This window comes from Paramisgurnus dabryanus, chromosome 15 (genome assembly GCF_030506205.2).
Source record: "Paramisgurnus dabryanus chromosome 15, PD_genome_1.1, whole genome shotgun sequence".
In the NCBI taxonomy this organism is placed as follows: Eukaryota; Metazoa; Chordata; class Actinopteri; order Cypriniformes; family Cobitidae; genus Paramisgurnus; species Paramisgurnus dabryanus.
Genome location: NC_133351.1, coordinates 13,607,863 through 13,629,610, shown reverse-complemented (window position 1 = coordinate 13,629,610; position 21,748 = coordinate 13,607,863). Strand labels below are relative to the sequence as shown.

Sequence of the window (21,748 nt, the reverse complement as noted above, 5' to 3'; positions counted from 1 at the left end):
GCAAAATTGTGTAAACACGCAAAATATAAAAAGACAGAACTGTGATTTTTACTTTCTGTGTGGTGGCAGTCATGGTTTCTGAGCTCCAGTGATGTAATGAGATAATCATAAAACAATGCTTCGCTACATTCAACTCTCCTCATTACCCACTCGAACGCTATACACAGAGTCAAGTGAAGAAACAGAAGACAGTGAGACGGGCAGACAGTAGGCGACAGCAGACAGACAGGCGGATGGATGGATGCTCCGGGCACACCCCAGGGGTCTGTGGCACAGAAGACACCAACCTTAGCTTCCATTAGAGCTGCGTCACTCTGCACCTTTTTTTCCAAGACAGAGGTAATGATTTCCTGTCAGCTCTGGCCAACACACACACAAACACACGAATGCATGCACTGTAGAAAGCACTTACCACAGCAAATAACTGAAGATGATACATTTAGTAGCACAGTGAAGGTTTGTAAAACTCAATTTTTTTTAATTCCCATGACCTGTCACAACCACAGAAAGAAAAATGTTTCAAACATTTGGCCACATCTGCATGTAATCCCTTATAAAAAGAATTAAAGTGCACATAAGTGACACTTTTGGGTCATACAGGTTTGGAATGGCAAGAAAGACGTATTCATTCATTTTGAAATTAACAAATGGAAATCTTTATAGCTCATTGCGTATGCAGCAAAAATAAAAGGTTATGGATTCAATTCCCAGGGAACCCTTAAATGCACTGTTAGTCGCTTTAAATATATTAGCATCTGCCAAGTGCAACATTAATGCAAATGTTTCTACCAAAATTTCTACGAAATGCACTTGGCACCATCAAGCCCAATACAAAAAAAAGAATTTTAAATATTCAAACATTACCTGTTCCATATTCAATATGAAATTTCTCTGCCTATAAGCCATACAGGTGCAAAGCATCTCAAAAACAGTATCAACCAGATGCTGTTATCTCATCCTAATCCAAACCCAAACTTCAAGCCAACAAGTGCATAAAGCCTATCATATGATGATGCCCTCTTTTCGTATTTGCTTTCCTTAGTCTCTGCTTGTTGGTCCTATAGTGACCAGCTGGTGTCAGCAGCCCTTTATTGAAAGCAGCTGCCACATCAGGTAACTGTGCCAGTTGGGCAAACCGCCCTGTTGGCCACAGCTGCCACAGCTAATAAGAAAGTGCTGCTGCCGTGGCAAATCCTGATGGGGCAGGCGTAGAGAGATCTGTCGTCCGTGCGGAGACTGGAAGCACTAGGCTGGGCAACACGATGCCTGCTGTGCCACCATCCGCAGTGAGCACAGCACACACGATCAATGCAGTCTCCAGCTGGCATTAACAACCCAGTGACAGGGTATAGATTAAACACAGTTCTTGTACAAACTGGTTCAACAATATGAATCAGTAGGGCCAGTCAATAGAGCAAATTCTGTTGAGACCAGACACATAAAACCTGATATAATGTTGTATGAGTGAATGAATGTTTGCATAAATTGTATTTAAAAGATATATAGCAGGAATTATTCAAGCAAAGATTTCAATTAAAATCTATTCAACATAAAAAGCTTAATGTGAACTACATTATGAATTAAATGGTTTTATAATGCTTTTAATAGACACTGTTTTTATTTAATCTAATTGTATGGACAAGAGCAGCATAATGTAACATTTCATCTAAAAGTCTTTCATGAAACTAAGTCAAATGAAACAACACAAAAGTGACTACTCTGAATGCATTTTTTATCTTTTATCTGATAGGGACTAGCAATGCAGGGAGGCACTTCAGACTCAACTCTGTAAGGCAATAAAAGCCGATTTACCATAAAAACAACCCACACTTCCCAACACATCCATGTGTGACCCTAATAAACAAAAACGGGAGTACAGCAAGAAAATTTTCCTGTAAGGCATTTTGTGAAACTTTTGTGAAAATCAAAGAAATTGCGGGCGAGCAACTTTTCAAAAAAAGGCTGGCGGGGAATGACTTAAAGAAACCTCAGATATGGGACAGCCTTCATCGTGGTGACATCATTGGGCTTCAAATACGGCCTTCGGAGGACACAGAATTCAAATTGGGATGTACCCATAGCCAACAGGAAAGCCAGTGAGAGAGAGAGAGAGAGAGAGAGAGAGAGAGAGCCCACACCTCTGGAAATAAGGGACAGGTAATCTGTCTCGACCTTCTCAATCTAATCAGAGTCACACTTTTAATTCTCTGTTGTCCTGCTGATGGAATAAAGAAAGACACACTGATTTAAAGGCACAACAGAACTGCTCATTTCAATAGCTGTTACAGAATCCATCAATACCAGAAAGGAAAAGCTGTTTAAAAACATTCAACTTAACACCTTTAATGTAGTGTTTGGAATAAAGTCCAAGTACATGACATGCACTACTGCCCTGATAAGATAAGTACGTTTCATTAAGTGGGCTGAAAGTCTCTAGTCTTACAACCCCACTCACAACACATACACTGAGCCCTACAACAACAGACACCATCAAGTCAATATGAGGAGCTCAGATGCAAACGCTGCTAAATGCCATCCCCATCAATAAAGATATTAAACAAATGCTCTTAGCTCATATTATACGTTCATCACGTTCATCGAAAGCTGCCAGAGTGCGCATGTGAGCCAGTGTCTATTAGTCATTATATTTCATTACGAGATAAGAGACAATCAAAACACAAACTACTTTGACTCATTTTACGATCCCACTAACATGTTATTCAGACAAAAATATTTTAAATCACATGAGGAAGCTGCCATTTTGATTGCCATTCAGGCACACTTTCATGTCATTGGCTGTATGCCAGTGCAGTAAAGACTTATCGCACTATTACAGTTAATGATTATTTGATTGATTAATCATTAATTTAAACGATCATCGAATATGAGAAATTGCATCAATTGACATCCCCATCACACAAACAACTCTTTACAATTAGTATTGCAATGGCATAAATTCATTGGCAATAACCACACCTGTCTGTGCACCCAGTTCATCTAGGAAATTGTAGATTAAATTAAGTGAGTACTGAGTAGTAGGTTTTTCATGCAGTTTGGCATCACTTCTTTAAGAAAACAAGATTTCATTAATAAGCCATGATATAGTGACTTATGCATTAATGTAATGTTGTAATGTAAAAAGGCAAAATGATTCACTATTGATTTACAATACAGGATCATTGTGGCAGCTTTCTAATCCACAGGGTGAGCTATTACAGTTCACAAATTTATTTTATTGACCCTATTAAAGATCACGTCAGAAACATGAAGCTCAGAGTGTTTATCTGTTCACTGAGGGACTGACTGACCACTCATTGACTTCTAATCTACTTCGAACTCTCCCGCACTGTAATTGAGAGAGAAAATGATCATTTACATCTGTTAATAGTGCACTGTGGCTCACAGCCCATTATTCCTTGTAAAACACTTAAGCGCTTCTTCATAACCTACTAAATTAAACATCTTGGACAGCTTAAAGCAGCTAAGAGCTCAAAAAATATGTGTACTTAACTTAACATTCAACCTTTTAGCACTGTTACAGAAACAGTCAACAAATACCAATGCTTTGTTACACCCAGAGACAGTGAAGTTACAGTATGAATGGTTTACATGGATCTTTAAAATCATTAACTTGATGTACCACATCAGCAAACCCACTTAAGCCATCTGATTAATGAAAATCTCTCTTAACAGGCACTGCATGTGGGGTTGTGACCTGACCATCCACAGCTGCCCTTTCTTTGTGGGCATGGCTTAGGGTCTTGAAGGAAAATATTTTTTACTGTAAATGAACTGTACGTATGTGTCTGAGAGGGCTGTTGCATTATGCACTTTACATTTTTTTGCATTGATTTAGGGAAATAAATGTGAAGTTTACCAAAATATTTTAAATATGAATCATAAATATTAGGGATGTACCAATATTTTTTGTTGGGGGGGCGATACAGATTTAAACAGACAACTATTGGCCGACTATTGGCATGTCTGAAAAACTATAATTTGTACAGATATTATTTTGTTTTGGGAAATATTTAATTATTTTGATAATTATTTTTTTTAAATGCTGGATTATGCAACTTGTTGCCTTTACGCAGTTAATTAACAAACAATCGGTATCGGCCTTTCTTGTGCTATTGCTGATATGCTGACGGTTTCAAATTTATTTACAAATCGGCCGATGCATATTGACGGTCGATACATCGGTGCATCCGATGAAACCGTCTATAGGTTGGCAGCTTACTAGGTTTAAAAATATTGCCTGATCTCCAAGAAGCATAATGTCCTCTACATTATGATCAAAGTAGCAATGCATTTATGTGACAAATAGTTAGTAGTCATGATGCCCTCTGGTTGTCCTCTACTCTCAGAGGGCTCACACAAACACAGAGCCTCTTAAACTGTGCTCCAGATGGATCCAGATTACATACTTATGTGACTTTCAGACTTATTTCTTTCTTAAGGTTATTCTTAGTAACATAGATGGAGAAACTGATTTATTACAGCTACTTTCTCCAAAATTAACACAAAATAAATTTTTGACTGTTACTAACAGTATAATATGATTATGAGCGGATTAGGGGTGGGCGATATGACCAAAATCTTCTATCACGATAGGATTAATTTTATATCATGATAACGATATGTATCACGGTAGAGTTTTTTATGTTTTAATAAGGTTTAAATCTTTAATACCATAGAAATGTTCATAATTCTCACAAAAAACATATACAAGCATAGAAAGAAGATAAAAACAAACAAAACTCAAGCTCTCTGAAGATACACAGTCAATAAGAATGATAATAAATAATTATGCATGTATGTATAGGCCTATATATATTTTTATTTAAGGTAGAAAAGTTATTTAATCAGGAGCGAGAGATTTTTTTCTCAATGCTGTTTGATTAACACGAGTGACAGACAGGAGCAAAATTAGGTAACTTCCCCTTTAAGACCAAAGTCCGGATCCAATACACTGTTACACATGCGCTTTCTCTTTTAGCTGTTTACTTTCTCTTAAGACCTTACTGGTCGTGTTTATGATGATGCTTGCAAAGACGGGAATTTTGACGCATATGTGTATTTAAGGCCAATAAAGCGGGAAAAATGCTCACGAGCTTAATAAGCAGAGGTCGCGCGACTTGCGCGCTCCTCACAGACAGAAAGAGCAGCGGTTGCGCGACTTGTCCGCTCCTGACACACAGAAAGAACGCACGCATACAGATCTGTTGTCTGTGTTTCAATGGCTTAAAATAACTTGTTTTAAAACTGCAGTGCTTAAATACGTGTACAAACGTTACGTTTTCGCGACCACACGCACAGGAGCGTGACGTGGGCACGTAACCTCGATAGAAACGATAGTCCAAAATCTCTACCGGTTGACAAATTTCTACCGGTTAATTTTGTCTACCGGTTTATCGCCCACCCCTAGAGCGGATGATGTATTTATGGCCAAAAGCAGCCATTTGCAAATTTCAGTTATGTCCAGTGTTGCCAACTATTTTCAATGGAAAGTAGCCAAAGCTTGCTTGGAAAGTCGCTAAATGTCGCTAGATTACGTCATTGCCTCATTAGCATACCAGTGACGTCGTCACGTCGTATTTGCATTCTTACTACATTGGCTGTTTCACGTTTCTCTTTCTCTTTGAACTTTCAAAAATGTAATTTTAATACACCTAAATGCCTTAAAATGTTTTCTCGTTCGTTTATCTGCTTCTGTTCTTATAAAACGAAACGTAGGTATGTTTATATTTAAATGTCCAAACAGTCCAGTTTCAAAACATATGAGGATACGCTGATAAATGATGGAAAACTTTGTTTTCTAGGTACATAACTCATTAACGCGTTGATCAGCTCCATAACAGTTTGTCTGTTCTGAATATGCTGCTGCTGAGCTCACTCAAATACATTTATTTTTTTGGTACAGTGATTTTTTTTAATTTAAAGATCATTTTACATTTACACCGTGCCATAAATATAAGTCATTGCAGGATCAGCCAATTCCTGCTTCCCGCATGCATGATTATGCCGTCTGAACGCAGAGAGATTAACCACATCTCCTGCCCTGATTGTATGCAGCTGGGAGAGAACTGGTCTGCTGCGCTAGGACTACCCCGCCTGAATGCTTTGGGATGGGGGTGGAGCCTTCCGAAGCGGCGGCAGCTGCTCGTTGAGAAGAGTAAACGACACGCGCTTTCACGTCAAAAGTCTCCAACAGTGCCAGAAAAAGTCGCTAGATTTGTCGCTAGTCGCTTTTTAAAAAATAAGTCGCTAAGAGGGTCTGAAAAGTCGCTAAATCTAGCGACAAAGTCGCCAAGTTGGCAACACTGGTTATGTCAAACACCAAAGTTTGTATGAATGAAAGCAAACACTTTGTTTTCAAACACACACACACACACACACACACAGAGGTTTCCGTGTTTTATAGGGATTTATTGTGACTAATATAAATTATATATAAATCTATATATACTACTTCTTAAATATCTACATGCGTGTGTATTTATGTATACAAAATTATTATACACAAAACACACAAATATATTATGTAAACAAAAACTTTTATTCTGCAAACAATTAGTCGGGATTAATTGTTATGCAGCCCTACTTTCCATTACTTTTATACTGTATATTTTATCCCCTTCCACTAATTCAACCCATAAATCTAATCCTCACAGGAAACTTGCTGCTATTTTAGATTTTCAAAAAACATCATTCTATATGATTTATAAGCTTGTTTCCTCCTGGGGACCAAAAAATCCCCACAAGGTATAAAATTTACTGGTATTACTATCTTTGTGGGGACACAAAGCGATTACAAGGTACACACACACAACAATGACAGGGGTTGTTTGGGTTCGGAAAGACAGCCCAGCATGAATTTCCCACTGACAACATTGATCCACACACCAACATAACTGTGTATGACCTATTGAGCTAGCTTTGCCATAACTTGACCAGGCAGGGTGGCCTGCCCTGGAGGGACTTTACACCGTTTATTGAGAAGCAAAACCATGCTAATATGCAACCCTATGCCCTGGTTTTGTTAAAAACGTGCCAAGATGTTCTATTGCTGGTAGACATAGGCCGGTATCAGATTTTTGCGGTATGATAACCTTGAGCAAAATTATGCGGTATTGCCATTGCAACACTAAATGTTTGTGTATGTCTACACAAACAAGAACTTTTCAACTAGACTCAATACATTTTGTTTTTAAGCAACTTACAACATGTATACCAGGTAAAAATAAAGCCTGTAAATTATAATATTCTTATAAAAGATTTTGTGAATACAGTATAACTACATCTCTACAACCTATGCAAATAGAGGTGACTCTGCTTTGCCGGGTTTAAGATATTACAACCACAGGCTGAGCATCACTTTAATGTGCATCACACCTGGTGCTGATGTTTTCCAACCAGTGTGAATTCTAAAGATATTTACAAATTCAATTAAAGCCTGACATTTTCCTCAATGTTTCAGCCACAGACATTTATCAAGGTGCAGAGGCTGATCACATGGCGGGTTAAGCAGTTGGGATTATAGGAAAAGAGACACAGATGGATAAGGAGGACATCCCTCAGTAGTCTAACAATGTAACCAGTGTGATAGACCTACATCAGCCCAGCAGATATATTTTGCACTATTGTATGCAAGACTTGCACCGTACAATTACTGTTAGTCATTTTGCAGGAGGTTTTCAAGATTCATTTGAACCAAAGCCCACAATGGATGTCAGCAGTAATTGCCTGGCACAATATTACAGTGAACACAACATTTAAAGTCCGAGACCTGCAAAAGAACAAAGGGCTTGCCTGCTGCTTTATAGGCTTGTGAGCAGAAAAGGGAAGGGTTACAGTGAATTAAACGACAAACTGGGACCTTTCAGCTGTGAAAATAAAAGTGAATCAGCTCGATCATACTCTATTCTTATTCATACTGCAAATTGAAAATCATACTCATATCATGTTTTTAAACGCCAGAAAGGAACTTGTACGAATTTCTGGCCCCTCATGAGTGCCCCCTAATACTTTACACAACGAATGTTAAACACAAATTCTCAAATGTACATTAGTGTGCCAACCCAGCCTATATGCACGACACACACACATGAATCCACCATGAGGGTCTCAAAAATTCCAGTCAGGCATTGAGACATGAAAAGCGGACTGGCACATATTCTCTAAATATTCAATTAGGCAAAGAGAATTAATCCCTATGTGTTTGAAACTCACTGTTTTCCAAACGGCTGTCGCCAGGCATTGAATCAAACGACGCTGCTGGCAGAAGACGCTTGTTATTTTCAGCGATTCTGCTCTGTGCATGGCTGAGCATCAATGACCTGAGCAAACAGCATTAGTGTAGCAGAAAATACAGCACTCGGACACAGGAAACATCCCTGCAAGATACGCACAGTCCACTCCTCTCATTAACTTAACTTGTCAACACTAAAAAAATAAAGGTTCAAGAGGTCCTTAAATTTGTGCAATGCCAGAGCTTGTAATCACGGGTTTCTGTAAAGGTTGCAATTGTTCAAAAAGTATGAATGCATAAGCACGTGTCAACAAGGACTAACCATGTATGATGTGGGACAAAATACCAAAGACCCACTGAAGTGCCTTGGAATGTGCAGCATTATTTGATGTGGTGATGTAATTTTAACTGAAACAGGAAGTCAGTGCAGAACTATCGAGAAGACCCTCCCCCTTTTCTTAAAGGATTAGTCGATTTTCTTAAAAAAAATCCAGATAATTTACTCACCACCATGTCATTCTTTGTTCAGTCGAGAAGAAATTTTGTTTTTTGAGGAAAAAAACTGTGAGGAGCCAGCGCGACCTCACGTAATTGCGTAATGACGTCAAAAGGTCGCGTGTTACATATTTGAAATGCACATTTGCGTACCATTTTAAACAATAAACTGACACAAAGACATTAATTAGTATCATTCGACATACAACAACATCGAAACGGTCCTCTTTCTCCCAGTGTTGGGGAAAGTTACTTTTAAAAGTAATGCATTACAATATTAAGTTACTCCCAAAAAAAGGAACTAATTGCTTTACTTAGTTACTTTTCGTGGAAAGTAACGCTTACGTTACTTTTTAGTTACTTTGCGTTACTTTTTCTTGGCTGAGGCTTGATCTTTTTCAGGCCTTGCAGGTGTTTTTATGACTGAAAAGTTCTGCATTCAGAAATTGCATATTTCTACACAAAAAATGTCGAGTTCTGGCCTACTATCTCAGTTTCTTACTCAAACGGTTCCCACACAGGCATGTACGCATAGAGTGCATAATGTGACTACGTTTAGTTTAATTCAGTACATAATTTCTTCGAATTATGTTAAACGAATTAAATTATAATTAGTAGTAGAATTAATGAAACTAAAAAAGTAACTTGCATAACTTTTTTTAAAAGTAACTCAAATATTAATGTGTACATTTAAAAAGTAATGCGTTACTTTACTCGTTACTTCAGAAAAGTAATATTATTATGTAATGCACGTTACTTGTAATGCGTTACCCCCCAATACTGCTTTCTCCACACTTGTAAACACTGGGGCGTAGTTTCGATACGTCATCCGTGACCTCTTGACGTGATGACGTATTACGTGAGGTCGAGCTGGCGCATAACAGGACCACAGGAAGATGAGAAGTTGTGGTTTAAAAGTGCATATTTTTTCTTTTTCTTGCCAAATTAAGACCCTTATGCCTCGTTTGAGATTGTTAAGAGGCTTTTGATACTGCAATTTTAAACTGCATTAGAACTGTTAAGTATTGGGGTCCATTAAAGTCCATTAAAATTAGAAAAAATCCTGGAATGTTTTCCTCAAAAAATATAATTTCTTCTCGACTGAACAAAGAAATGAATCAACATTTTGGATGACATGGTGGTGAGTAAATTATCTGGAATTTTTTTAAGAAAATGGACTAATCCTTTAAATAACCAATAACATTTGCAAAGCTGCATTTGACATCTTGTGAGTGCCACAGTATTAAAATGAAGTCTTATACAATCCTAATTAGATATAATATAAGCTAACACAATGATAACAGTGACGTGTAATTTATGTTTGTGTGTATGCAGTAGTGTTTGATAGCTTTATAACACATATGCATATGCATATGATCTGCTTCATGGGGTTGGCACTGCTACAGCGTACTGCTATGTGCTTGCTGTGTGGCTGCTAACTGAACCAAGTAAAGAGCCCAGCCCTAGTCTCGAAGATATTCTGGTCTGTACGGCTTGGATCCCGCATTCATTGTAAACATAGTTTTTCTTGGCCACCAGGTGAAACCACAACATTCCTCACCCAAGCCATACAACCTAATGTATTATTCATGTCTATAAACACACATATGACAGAGATTAATACTTACGGCAAGGATTTCGAAAGGCCCCTAACACTGCTGTATTGTATGCATGAGCATTAGAATAACAGATGCTTGAAACCCTTTCTAAGCACTAATTAAACTTAAAAGTAACGTTTGAGCAACACCGAAAAAACTGCAATGCAACAGTTGCCTTAATAAGGATATGTAGCATATTTGAGCTTTGCTAGGATTTCCTTCGTAAACATGCGATCCAAAAGCTCGCCCTGTGTAAGCCGGCCTAATTAACTAGAGCGGGGTGGAGAGGTCAAAGCCTGTTTACAGTACCGGCCCCGAGGCCTGTCTGACACACACAGCACTTCTCATTAGAATTACAAAGTAATCTCTGCCAGGCCGATGAGGAGAGCCTTCGGATCAAATGTTAATAAAATATTTATTTAACTACATCCAGCCACAGAGGGAGGGTTAACAGCTAAGCGAAAATATGCTAAAATGACCAAAAATGCGGCATGTGTTCCCTTGACTGCATGAGGTATGGCTCGACATGATCTGTGGGTGATGAATTGGAGAAGGGTTAGGAAAAGCAGAAAAACAGGCAGAGATGTAGGATGGTGATGATGTCATCTGCATTCAAGCTGACTCACTGCCAAACTTAAGCATTCATGCTTACTGCCCACACCAGCTCTTAATTAATGCCACCTTATTAGGCCCTTATTAACCCTCACTAACAGACGATTCTGCTGAATGATGTATGCGTGTGCGTTGATTTTGTTTGGTGTGGAAATTAAACGTGCTATTACATAAAATCCTTATGCACATAAACGCATTGTTTTCAATGGTGCAGCTGTTGTAATGGATGTCAATCTGTTGGTTGAGGCTGTGTGCACATGTTTCAAATTATGGCTTTATTCATAGCAAGGCCCACATACAATCTGAATTGCCTGCATTTTCCTTTATCAAAAATTTGAGTTAATTGGAAGATGATTTCTGCAGATAAGAGTTTAGCACTCTCAGCTCCACTTGACAGTGTTCATATCTACTCAGCAGAATTCCACAGATTTTTTTCTCATTATTAGCACAAAAGTCATTAGAATTCATCTGGAGGTTTAAGAGGCAAAACAATGGCACGCTTCAGAGACCTGTTATCTGTTACTGTGCATTAAACACCAGATGCGAATCAAGCAAATAAATAGTGCTATTCGCACACAAGTTGGCCACTTGAACATTTTGAGTTAACTCGCAAAATTTGGCGGCTTTAGCTAGCATGTAGTCTCAATGTGTAGGGGTGCGCGGGGAAAAAACTAACGCGGGGTTAGTTGTAACACGGACTGTTTACATTGTTGCACAAGGTTGAGCTTTTGTTTCTTCTGTAATTTTTTTTGAGCTGCCAAAAGACGATCTCCCGCAAATTATTTGAAATGTATAATGTTTTCCATAGAGTATTTGATGAACGAGTGTTTTGGTGGCATGCAAGTAAATTTTTTCATCATATGTTTTTTCATCATATGAAACTTTGCTCGAAGTATCGCCTGTGTCTCTACACGTGAACTCGAGCATTGAGAACATTGCTTGTGTACACGTTTTGAGTTTACTAAAAATAAAGGTTTTGTACAACTGACTTTGGCTGTTATGTTGTCCGCTCGTCATCTCTGCCAGACATAAATAATCGATTTCCGAATGCGAATGAATTAATCTCATATGAGGCTCCTTTTCCAACTAGAAGGTCAATATTGTTTTTCACTTGCGACAAAACAACGAATTATCCGTGCATTTTTATGGAACTATGCTTTAGGAGCTATCCATCTTTACTCTCCTCCCTCCTTACGTCGCAATTGGAGATCGATACTTCTTGACTGGGAAGAAGGCGGCGAGCGGACGCCAAATCATCCAAAGTCAGTTGTTCAAAACCTTCTTTTTAGTTAACTCTGTGTTCACAAACAATGTTCTCAATGCTCGAGTTCACGTGTAGAGACCCAGGCGATACTTTGAGCAAAATATCATGTTTTGTTGAGCCTTCTTACTGTGCATTCAGACCGCCACCGGCGAGAGCGTCAATAAAAGCTCTGGCTGCCCTGACAACAACGCTAAAGAAAAGTTGTAGTGGACACTCTGACGCTCAAATGCATTCTCTGAACTCCTCTCAGGCGGAGGTTTCCGCCTTCCGATTGGTTGCCGATGAACATTTCCGCCTTCCGATTGGTGGCCGCCGAACCGCGTCATATCTCATTACCATAAAGTTGAGCTGATTTCAACTCTCCTCGACGCTTACGCTGTACATGACGCGCCGCGCCGCTGCTCGCCGGAGCTCGCCGCTGGCTCTCATTGAAAATGAATGACTTCCGGCCACTTTGACGCTCTCGCCGGTGGCGGTCTGAATGCACAGTTAGTGTTGTAAAAATAGCAATTTTGATGCTCACAGCATATTGAAGGCATAGCTTCTAGTTCTTTTGCGACCACTTCAGGTCCTCAAAATGGCGGAAGACGAGTGAGTGACGTCAGCTGATATTCATGTATATACTGAAAGTATAAACCAGGTTTCAGGTAGAGCGTAGCGACTAATGCCACAGGTGTGTGTACAGAAACTGTCATGTGAGAAAGAGGCAATGAAAAACACTGTGCAAAAATCTTGGCAAGAAATTTGCATTTTGTGGTGGCCCGTTACAAGTAAACGAATGTATGGTAAACATTGTGTCATTATATAACTGTAGGAACATTCCATTAACATCTATTGTTTTCAAATTATATTAATAAGGATTACTACACCCTAACTTAGGGCTGCACGATTAATCGTTTTTAAACCGAAATCGCGATGTGAATGGATGCGATTTTTGAATCGCAAGAGATGCGATTATTTCGATTCAAAACTATCAAATATAACAATCATCTAGTACGCAGTTTTTGACAGTTCGCTTCATGCGCATTTTACATTTGATGCAGTTTAAACCAATAGAGTGCATTAACACTGAGGTGCTGACTACACGTCAGATAACGTCATTTGGAAAACATGAGCGAGCAGCAGTTCAACTCCTCAACAAAGTGTACGGCCATATGATTTCCGCGATGCGGAAAACATGGACAGAATCGCGAAATGCATACAAATGGAATTAACTGCACAACGCGGAATGTCATGAAGTTGTCAGATTTTGGATTCAGTCATTTTTAAAACCCATTATAACTCATTAACAGGCAAATGAAAGGACAGAAATGCGCGAGAACATTTCCCTTTTGTGTAATGTTGGACTTAAAGAAAGGTTTATATACGTCCGTTTCTCGTCATGCATCGCAAACAATGACAGGCGCCTCATCAGACTATAAGGAGCTTTCATTAAAGCCCAGAACACAGCAGACGAAAGAGGTACATTATACTTTCTTGCACGCGCACATCTGGACCGCTTTGAATATTTACAGGCACTAGGGTTCATGAAGCGCGCACACAGAGAGCAGTCAGCACACGCGTGATCACTAAACTTAAGTTTTCTTTCTCGTCTAAGTGGACATAAACAGCTGGATGTTTATCAGTATATTGAAGCAGAGCAGTTTTAAAGCTGTCTTGTGTCTTAAAGTGACAGTAACCTGGTGCTTTCTGTGTCAGAAATGTTTATTACACACCAAAAAATAAAATCACTCCTTACTCTTAACTGAACAAGCTTCTGCAGCTCCACATTTAAAATCATACAGTGAGGACTGTGCAGTGTTTTATTTGTATTTTTTGCTTATGTTAAATCATAGATTCTAATAACTAATATATTTACATTTATTACAGATGCCTGAAAAGTAAAACAAGATGAGTATAGTCTTATGATTAAAAGAAAAAACTAAACATTTGCTTGTCAGAAGCATTGTTTTAGTGACAGCCAAAATACATTGGCCTATATTGGTGGTGGTTGAGGAGATTCCCCCGTTCATATGTAAAGCGCTTGGGCACTGGAAAAGCGCTATATAAATGTAACTAATTAAATTAATTATATGTTATTTTAAATAAAACTTTCAATACATTTTTGTTAAAGTGTATTTTAATGTTCTTAGATAAAAAAAAGTTTGTCTGCAAAAGAGCAAAGTCCTGCAGAGAACTTGGTACAATGTTTAAGAGGTTTTAAATAAACAGTAGCACAGCATCTTTCTTTGGTGCTATTAAAACCACCACAACAAACATGGATGTAGCTCTTTTATTATATACTAATGAATCGCACTTTAAATCGCGAATCGCAATTTTGATAAGAAAAATCGCAATTAGATTTTTTCTCTGAATCGTGCAGCCCTACCCTAACTGTGCTCAGTGAATGTATCAACATAATATTTTGCAAAAGAGATGCAACAAAATAATGAAGCAAAATACTTACCTACTGTTTAAAAAACACCAGGGCATAATTCAGGTTAAACACAGCAACATGCATACAAACACCACTTATAATTCAATAAAAAGTGAATGCATCCAGACAATTTTAAGCTACTCTTTGGGGTTTGAGTTCTGTTTGGCACAGATGAATCACCATATGGATGTAAATGTGGTCCCCGTCCTCATGTAAATTAGATTTTATGATAAATCAAGTTTGTAATCATTCTCAAAGGCACTCTCACAAAACCATTTTATACTTTATAAGCATTATGGCATTTCAAAGGAAATACTCAACTGCGGTAACTTACAAATAAATGTTATTTTCTGTATAAAGCTGCAGTAGAAACACTGTCAGTCTAAAAGCACCATGAAAACCTGCTGTTGGTGTTACATTACAGTACAAGAGTTATTACTGCTATTGCTCATCGGGTTAGATGTTTGAATGAACCTCTACCTCCATGAATTAAACCATGGCACATTCCACAGTGTTTGCACACTGGGGTTGTTACTGACCCAGATACAGATGGTCCATGTGTTGTTCAGCACTGGAACAAAAGCTGCTTTAGAAGTAAAGCTCTCTCAATGAAAAACCATGCTAAGTCTCACAATGACATATAGAGATTTAAAGGAATACGGAAGCAGCTGTAAAAAAAACACCCAAGCATTCTTTGCCGCATTTTGTGAGTTATCTTGATATTGCATTTCTCATGATAGGATAAATGCACATGGATATAATAGTACACATAGGGGTGGTTTCCCGGTCAGGGTTTATCCTAGTCCCAGATTAAAATGCATGTTTAAGCTGCCTTCATTTAAAAACACCCGCACTGACATTTCTTAAAATCTTAATATCAATGCCAATGTTTAGTCTCAAGATGCACACCAGTTTTGTTTTTGTAAGGTTTATTTGTAACAGCTACTAAATGTCCAAACATAACTAAAGCCTTGTCCTGGATTAATCTAAACCCTGTCCGGGAAACTGCCCCTATGTGATTTAATGGCACAGCTCTGATTACAGTGCTGATCTTGCTAACAGAGAAACATTGTTTGTTGTAATCCTGCTTAAGGCCTACATTTCGAAGACAGTAAAGTCACCTTTGTGGCTTTTTACAGAGAGGCATGAAGCCAGCGAAGTCAAGAAGTGCTTGCGTTCAGCAAATAAAATTGCAAAAATAAACAATACAGCACTGCCACTGACGTAAGCAACTTGAATTTCAAACACCACCAGACACTATCAGAAAATATAACTTTCTCCCCAATAAAATATCTAATCTCTAGAAAGACTGCCCTGATCCACAGGGGTGAGAAGGAGAAAACAGTGTTTTCATGGTCAGGTACAGAATGCTAAACTACATCCTTCCGGGAGCACTGGCTCATGCCGCAGGGATTTCTTTGAAATCTTTTTGTTTGGGTATCACCTAAAAAGAAGACCCTAAAGATCATGTGGATCAGTAACAGACTGCATAACGGTTAAAAAGAAAAAACAGCCACTACCTTCATCGGTTTACACTGCCCTAGTTGCATTTAAGCATAATACACACAACAGAACTGTACCCAGTCACTGAATCCTATTCAACTTGTACAATGTGCTTGAATCTGATCAAACACTCCCGCTGGTTTTTAGGGCTTTCGCTAATAATTTTACATCAACTAGCGCTTTGGGTATATGAAAAGCGCATTATAAATAAAATGCATTATTATTATTATTATTATTATTAACTAATCTGTTGAATATTTTATCGATAAATCGATTATTCTAAACGACTAACTTAAAAAGTAAGCAAATAATTTCATAAGCTCATGTCTCCACCTGCGTAAGAAGCGATGTAATAATATTTTCATAAAACGAAAACAATACTCAATACATGTAGTAGTTTAACATGTTTATTTGTTCGAATATCTTACAATGTGTTGAATGAGAAAGATACTGCTGACTGTGTCGGACCACAAGAAGCTCGACGTGTTGCCATAAACAAGTCCATTAAAAATTGCAGTTTAAAAAAACTTCACACCAGAGGGACAGTTGTGACATTTTAAACCACCCCCAGAAAAGTCAAAAACACGAAGTCTTGGTAAATTCCATGTACAAACACTCAACTGACTGCAAAGATAGTGGCATGTCTCTGCTTTTATATTTGCGCATTGAAGACCCGTCACCTCCGATCAACAACGCGAAATGATTGAACTTCATATATCAAGCCATTTCTTTATTTCATTCTCACACTGGTTCATACATGGCAGGTGTAATAAATATTAACTGTTTAAATCATATTTTATGCTGGCTCCCACTACACTGCTTTCTTCCGGCTGGCTAGCGGAAATCTCGGACCGGAAAAGAAATACGTCACATCACTTACTTCCGCGTTTGAGAAACAGGTGGATAATGCAGCCGTGTGATACTTGAAAAAGTTTGGTCGTTCATGTTCATGCATCGAGCTGGTACTGCTGTGATATGCTCACGAAACCTTACCGAGTTTACAAACCAGCCTTTTATTAAGAGCTAATCTAAAGTACTCCAATACTTTAAACCCCTTCAACCTTTGAAAAGTTTTGCAAACTAACTCGTTTTTCATTGTACTCCACCCTGCTTAATCAATAATTTTTGAAAACGGCGGACTGATGGAAATGGCGATAGACATAAAGTTCGTGCCTAGTAGTGGTGTGGAGAAAACGGTTATTATTTTAGTTTGAGAGCAAAATTTAAAAGGTAAAATAATGTTATCGATTAAAAAAATTGATGTCCACTTATGTACAGCAATCGCGACAGCTCTACTGGTTTTATACAGTTTCAAGAGACTAGTCTCTGTCTGTGCTCTCTAATACAGTTCACAAAGAGCGATAAAATCATTGGAAATTGGTGAGTTGAATTTCAATTAGCGTTAAGCGTTCAACTAGTATCAGATGACAGATCACAGTTAATGCATTATGCCACTGCTAAAAGTTCCTCTGTCACTAATGTCACCAAAATTACCCCTTCTCATTAAGAATGAGCCACCTAAGGGTCACTTTGTCACTGCTAATTGATGTCAGTGTGAGAACACTTGTAAGTAGAAATGCTATGCTATAAAACACAGCCAATTAGAACACTTTTGATGCTTAATACATTATATACATACATATATTTGGATATTCAGATCTCCTAAGTCGCTGACATAGCCGAATGCAAAAAAATAGGTGATCATCAAAATGTGCTGTCATGGATATTTTGGTCAAGAATTATCTCTTGTGCAACCATCCCTTGATATTCTATCATAGTTTGGTATTAATCACCTTTAAGGCACATAAAATCATGACCACAACTCTCAGGCAAGGTAAGTTGTCCATTCTTGGTGATTTTAAAAAGGCTTTCTCTTTGCTTCCTTTGGAGATTTATGGGCTACTTGTCAAGTCTTCCGCCAGGCATTAATAATGCAGGCTCACATCCTGTGATCTTGATCAGAGAAGAGCAAAATAAAAAATGGAGGGGGGAATGAGACAAAAAGAGTATGTGTCTATAAAGGTGTAGTGTATGTTGAAGTTTAGTTGATGATAATAAAATTCTCCTACCCCACTTCATGTGCAGAGACAACTATAAAGCCACAAAGTGACTTGTTGGTTGTTTTCCAGAAAAATGTTAACACTGTGGCCCGATGGCATGAAGCCAGTATCAAATGGCTATTTCTATTGAACTCAATAATACAGGACATAAAAAAACACTTAAATGGCCAACATTTGTCATCCAACAAATGAGAGCATTGTGAATGACTCAAAAGGCGCTGTGGATACCTCAGTCAGATGCACTCTACAGTATTTTCCCACAATCTTCTGACTGGAATTTCAATGTACAATCCTGATGTTCTCGGTTTTATCTTAATGAAATATTCTAGATTCAGATGTGAATTAGTGGGTAGAACTACTTCTGCAAAACCTACAGAACAGGACATCAGATTTCCACTATGAAACAACAAGCAGTCTTTCTAAAAAAAATCTACTTAAGCATTACACCACAAAAAATAATAAATAAAAATATCTATAGATGAAAATGCCAAAATATATACTGTAGCAGGGTTTCCAGCAGCACTTTTCAGTTCGGGCGGCCCGCCTAAGCTGGGAAACCCTACCGCCTTAACTAGGTCGTAAAAAAAAATTCGCTGCAAAAAACGCGGTCAAGTGCATCTCGGAGAATAGCGCGGACGCTCTTCACACCGCGAGCGGGCACGCGCGCCACACGGCCGAAATGAGAAAGACGTGGTCCGGACCGTGACTGAATGGAGGATAACTGGACAATTGATAAAACATCTCAGAGAGAAGCGCGGATACACTTCACACCGCGAGCGTGCACGCGCGCCACATGGCCGAAAAGGTCCGTCATATCTGGAGGATAGCCAGTTGATGAAACACGTGTCCGTGAGAACTGTAAGTGGACTTATGTTTTGGGTTTATTTAAGCCTGTTATTGTAATTACACTCCTTAAAGATAATGTAATTAATGGTGGGAAATAATCAGTTTTTACAATTTTTGTGCTATCTATAATCGTTCGCCAGACATTCTACAACATCTGCTTCAGTTTGTGTTTATTAACCCTTTATTTTTTACTTCATCACGCAGCTATTCCCTTTAGAGGTAAAAAAAAACATTTAATTCATTAATAATCTAGTATGTGTTCATTTTCTGTCACAGTTTCTTCAAAATTAAGTTTTAAATAAAAATATTTACATTTTTATTAAATAATTTTTTTAAGAAAGTGGAGTATTCCTTTAAGAATTGTCTGTTTGATCCTTGCAAGAAATTAGCACTGATAATTTAAGTCCAGGTTGCTCCAACAAGTTCATGGAGACATCCCAGGAAGATATTGTTTATATTTTAATCAGCTTATCAAAATTGCAATATAGAGATTTACTGTAGGAAAATCCCAACATTTCCTTGTCAGATGGAAGAGCATATGAAAGCAGCAGGAAACCCCACAGAACCAATTTTAGGGATTCAAACACTCTATACACATCCCACGTCTTATTTTATGATTGATCTAAAGATAGAGACTGCTACCCTAGTCCTTGGTTTCAAGAAGCTGGGTTCGATGTGGAATTGAAGAGCTTTCTTCATGCAAGGCTCATATCTGTAGCCAAGATAAAAGCAACATTGAGTGTTATAACAGAGCCAGCTGTCAACACACAGAGGTTTCATCTGACATGACTCAGTCTCTCCAATCGTTTCACTTATTGTGTGTTGTAAAAAACCCCTGCCTCCTACTTACTTAAACATGGAACCCAGGAGAACGCAAACCTCACCTCAGGTATTAAGGCCGGGATTACATTAAAAAGGTGTAAACAAGGTCCAAAGCGTTTTGTCATTCGATCGCTCAATCCATATTCAGAGATATCCTGAAATATCCTTTTAGTGTAGATAATACATTTTGATGCTTCCCATCAAACAACAAAAGAACAACGGTTCTGTCCCATTGGCCAACTGTAATTAAATCATCCACAACAGATGTTAATACCATGTGAAAAATAGAGTCTAAAGTACCTCAAGTCCCTAATAAGAAACAATTAAATGCTAAAAAAATATGTCTGATGTGCAGGTACATCACATTTCTTCTTTTACTACGTTTACCAAGAGCTCCAGCACAAAAATACAAGGTTTACATCTACAATTTCACCTTGTTTAAGGTAAAATCTGAAGCAGGTGACAGTCAACAACAATGACAAAGCCTGAACACAACAGCTTGGTTGAGTGAGTAACCAAGCCTTGGGAAAACAAACCAACCACCAGTAAAACAAATTTGACTTGTAGAGCCCCATGCAAAACCACACGCATATGTTGGCCTATACAAAAGCACGCTGAGTGCACACTTCAAAGGAATCTTGTGGCCAATGTTGATTTTTTTTAGACAAGTAGACAAATCAGCTTGATCTACATTTGCTTTGGTCTGAGGAAGACAGCTCAGACATCTCTGGCACAAGACAGATTATGTTGGTGGCATCTTGTAACACAAAGCTGTAAGTAAACACACAGAAAGTCTTGAAACTGATATCAGAGGTCGAGGAGCTCTGCCAACCATGTGTCACCTGCCCTACTGAGTTAGTTAGTGCGTAAAGAGCCATATGGCAAACTGATGGCAATTTCTGTGTAATAAATAGCAGAGGCTCCCTCCAATTCTTCACCTTTGACCTCCACTGCAAAGCATCTTACGAACGAAGAGAGCACTCAAAGTCTAAACGTTATTTAGTTAATCTATGGTATGTCCTAACATTAAAGGAATATTCCATTTTCATAAAAAATCATGATTATTTACTTAGCCCCATGTCATCCAAGATGTTGTTCAGTCGATAAGAAATTACGTTTTTGGAGAAAAACATTCCAGGATTTTTCTCAATTTAATAGACTTTATTGGACCTCAACAGTTCAAAGTTTAAATGCAGTTTAACCAGGTTTTAAAATATGCCATTGATTTATTTTTCTAATGCTTAAACGTCTTAATTTATTGAAGGCCTGTCCTTGTTTAAGCCAAGACTTGCCTGTAGGGGTGTGCCATATCGTACCATCCATTATTATACCTGTATAATATTTTATGTGATAAAATGTCATTTCGGGATATAAATGATATAGCGATGCATTCGTGAATGGAACAATAACGTTCCCAAACATGCACAGCAACAATACCTAAGAGCAAGAGTAGCATGTCAGCACCACGAGTCAAACCAAGCTGTAAAGGTACGCAAGGAGAAGAAACTAGTAGCTGGTGATGTGCAGCCCAAAAGTAAACAAATGACTCAACCAAGCATCACTGTGCAAATTACTTGAGTTACTGTTAAATTGAAGTGTAAGAGAATTGTGTTATATAGGGAAAACACTACCAACTCATACCACTATAATGACAGTAACTTACTTTATTGATTAATTAAATCCCCAAAATTTTAAAATCTGGTTGTACTGACGCATGTTTACTTAATATTTAGTAATTAGACAGATCCATCTTTTCTATTCATTTTCCATTCAATTATGTGATCTGATGAGTTTAAAGCCCCTTTTAACGCTGTTTGTTTTTACACGATTGCATTGTGCAGCTTACTCCTGGGTCCTAAAGTACACCACTCTCACAACATA

The 21,748-nt window shown here is 38.2% G+C and overlaps 1 protein-coding gene across 8 annotated transcripts in view; it reads right to left on the bottom strand.

Annotated features, from left to right (window-relative positions):
- Positions 1 to 21,748, bottom strand: part of caska (calcium/calmodulin-dependent serine protein kinase a) — a 182,161-nt gene that overhangs the window by 114,389 nt on the left and 46,024 nt on the right. The gene's annotated exons all lie outside the window — the stretch shown is intronic.